We start from the raw sequence: 3,776 nt of genomic DNA, 5'->3' as shown, positions 1-3,776 counted from the left end.
CTGTTATGCTTTGGTCACTATACTGAACAGGAGTAGTGATCATGGACATCCTTGTCTTGTTCTTGACTTTAGAAGGAAAATTTCAACTTTTTCCCATCTGATATGATGTTGGCTGTTGGTTTTTTATAGGTATCTTTTAAGATATGGTTTTGACTTCCAGTTTCTGTTATTATTCAGAGATGATTTTGATTCTTTTGTGTTTGTTTAGGTAGGTTATGGGCTAGTATATGGTCTATTTTGGAGAAAGTTCTGTGTGCTCCTGAGAAGAATGTGCGGCTGTATTAGTGAAGTAGAACATTCTATAAATATTTATAAAGCCTATTGTTCAAAGGTATCGTTCAGCTCTGATATTGCTTTAAGTTTTGTTTAGTTAATCTACTTGTGAAAGCGAGTTATTCCTTTCATTCAGTATGATTGCTTGCATGTTTATTTCATCTTTTATATCCAGTAGTGTTTGTTTTATGAATTTAGATGCACTGATATTTGATGCATATGTATTAATAATTGTATCTCTTCCTATTAGATTCTTCCCTTAACTAATGTGTAGTCACCTTCTAACCATTCTGATCAGTTTTTGCTTGAAGTTTACTTTGTCTGTCCTGGTGCTTGGAATGTGGTTTTTCCATTTTTTAGTTTTTAATCTATGAATTTTGGAGGAGTCTATGGAATGCAACAGATCATTCAGTTCTGTTTTTTTTTTTAAATTCAGTCTGCCAATTTGTCTGTTGATTGAAGAGTTGAGGCTAGTCACATTGAAAGTCATTACTGAAAGCTTTGTGGCTGCCACTCCATTATCTTTCTATTGTTGACTCTTTATATTTCCTTCTTGTTTAACTGCCCATCCTGCTTTATTTATTCATTACATCGTCTTTTTGGCTTACTTCCTTTGTTGCCCCTATTATTCTTACGTAGTTTTTGTAATACTGGTGTGTTGCTTATACCTATGAAGGTGTGCTTTATTGTGGGATTTCCTTATTCTCTATCAGTTCTGAAAGATAGTTTTGCAGGATATATCATTGTAGGATAGGAACTTTTTTCTTTTAGGGATTAAAATGCGTTACTCCAAACTTTACTCATTTTAACAGTTTGTGTTGAAAGTCTGCTGTAATCCTAATGGGTTTACCTTCATAAGTGATTGCTTTGTTGTTTGTTACAGCTTTTAATCTTCTTTGTGTGTGTTAGAACTCCAAGATTTTTACTATGATGTGTCACAAGAGCTTGTTTTTTCATAGTATTTATTTGTCAACAATAACAAGACAATCTGTCAACTTACTTTTATGTGGAGTGCTTTCCTCTTATTTGAACACTTTTCTGCTTTGATGCTTTTTTTTTTTAAAAAAGAGAGTAACATACATTTATTCCATTACAGTTCCAGGTGATTTCCCAGGGTCAGTAATGCATCCCATTTACCATATCTTCTGTAGCTGCATTTGGTTTCAATTGTTCAGGTTAACACAGAAGACAAGTGAAATGCCTCAGTCTCTAAATCCTCCACTGACTCATCTCTTGCATACCATACTGTTAAAAGTAGAATACCTTTCTGTAGTGGTTACTACTAAGTGTTTTCTAGTTAATCTTTAGTTAAGCGAACCACATATTTCATAGGTATTCCAGTAAACTGACATTTATATTCACAAGTCATTGCACCTGAGATTGGAAATTTTTCCTTTTCTTCAGTTTTAAGAGACCTCAGTTATCAACATATTACACTATTTCCTTGGAGATGTAAAATGAAGTATCATTTTGAAAAAAAATCTACATTTATCAGTTCATTTTACATATACACAATGATTGCATTCATTATAGGGAATTTGGGCCTGTACATGATACACTTTGATTTTTTCCCATTACCATATCCACCCTGCAGCCTCTCTTTCCTTTCTGATTTTCAAAAACTTTGCTTCCAATAGGTCCTTTTTTTCATCATCTTTTTCTTTTCCCTTTCTTTCCTCTTCCCCTGTACCTAACTCCTTTTCCCATTTGAATATCTTCTTCCTGTTTCCCCTTATCTATTATATATTTTGGTCCTATTTATATTTTTGGTTTCTTACACCAGAGAAATTGCAGTATTTCCGAGTGTCTGGTTTATTTCACTTAAGAGTACAAGAAGTACATTATTTAGCTAGAAATGTCTCAAGCTTGTACTTCTCCATGGCAGAGTAGCACAACACTGTATGAAAAAAAAAAAACACATTTTTTTCAGCCATTCATCAGTTGATGGGAATTTGGACTGTTTCCAGGATTTTGTAATCATGAACTATGCTGCTATAAACATAGGTGTGCATATATAGATGTGGTGTGATGCTTTTAATTCTTCTGGGAAGATACCAAGAAAAGGAATACCTGGGTCAAATGAAATGTGTAGTCCTAGTTTTTTTTTTAGGAATTTCCCCATTCATTTCCACAGTGGTTGCAGCATTCTACACTCCCACCAATAATGGAAAGAGTTCTTTTGCCCCAATAGCCTCTCTAGCATTTTTTTTGTTTGATTTCTTGACAATGGCCATTCTTTCTGGGTAAGATGGCACCTTGGTGTTAATTTGCCTCTTTCAAATGACCAGTGATGTTGAACATTTTTCATATATTTAGTTGGTGTTTTCAGTTCTTCATCTGAGAAGTTTTGTATTCTTTTCAGATTCTCATTTTTGGATTGGGTCTTTAAATTTGGTGGGTCTGATATTTTTTAAGTTCTTTATATATTCCAGATAGTAGCTTTTGTCTAAAGAACAGCTGGCAATTTTTCTCCACATTGTGGGTTTTGTCTTCACCCTGTTGGTGTTTTCTTTTGCTGAGCAAAAGTTTTTAATAAGATGAGATCCCAATTGTTGATTTTTAAAATGATAGTTCCTGTGCAATTGGAATTTGTTTATAAAGTCATTGCCCACGTCATGCCTTCTGGAGTTCTACCCTCTCTATGTTCCAGCAAATTTAGTGTTCCTGTTTTAATATTTAGATCTTTGATACATTTTAATTTCAGTTTAGTGAATGCCAAAAGATATGAATCTAGTTTTAAACTTAGACTTGTGGGAAGCCAGTTTTTCCAGCACCGTTTCTTTTTTTTTTACTTAAAGAACAAAAAACAAAACAGAAAAAGCGTAGAAATAATACATAATCTCAAAAACATAAACAGTAAGAAATCACTAGTTGATAATTACATATTGTCCTCTTACAAATAGTTGTTCAAGTTACAAATGTGAAGCATACAAAGTGGACATTCAAACAGCGAGACAGCAAACAGTTCTGTTCAACTATCTAACAAAAACTTAGTAATATGGTTATCAATCCTATACACTTAAAAAATATGGAATGCTTCATGAATTTGCATGTCATCCTTGCGCAGGGGCCATGCTAATCTTCTCTGTATCGTTCCAATTTTAGTAGATGTGCTGCTGAAGCGAGCATCAGCACCGTTTCTTAAAGACGTTGTCTTTCTTCCAGTGAAGGTGTTTGGCACCTTTGTCAAAGATAACATGACTAAATACGTCTGGAGTTGTTTCTGCATCATCTAGTCTGGCATAGTGATCTTTGAATCTTTTTTGCCACTACTGTACTATTTTTAATCACAGTATTTTTATAGTATAATTTAAAGTCGTGGATTATGATGCCCCTGCTTTGCCCTTGTTGCACAGAATTGTCTTTGCTATTCTCGATCTCTTCTGGTTCCAATTTTAAGATTGTTTTCTCTAATTTTGTGAGATATGCTGTTGGAGTTTGGATCAGGATTGCATTAAATGTGTATAGGAATTTTGGAAATATGGCCATTTTTACTATACTAG

The 3,776-nt window shown here is 33.8% G+C and overlaps 1 non-coding gene across 1 annotated transcript; it reads right to left on the bottom strand.

The window, feature by feature from the left end:
• Positions 1-3,295: 3,295 nt before the first annotated feature.
• On the bottom strand, positions 3,296-3,402 carry LOC111757829 (U6 spliceosomal RNA). The gene has a single exon (XR_002792095.1). It is a non-coding gene; the product is annotated as a U6 spliceosomal RNA (small nuclear RNA).
• Positions 3,403-3,776: the final 374 nt, after the last annotated feature.

The sequence above is a fragment of the Cavia porcellus genome, unplaced genomic scaffold (genome assembly GCF_034190915.1).
Source record: "Cavia porcellus strain 051 isolate PalLab524CR breed Dunkin Hartley unplaced genomic scaffold, mCavPor4.1 scaffold_19, whole genome shotgun sequence".
Taxonomy (NCBI): domain Eukaryota; kingdom Metazoa; phylum Chordata; class Mammalia; order Rodentia; family Caviidae; genus Cavia; species Cavia porcellus.
Note: the sequence above shows the minus strand (reverse complement) of the source record. Positions and strands in the feature narration are given on the sequence as shown.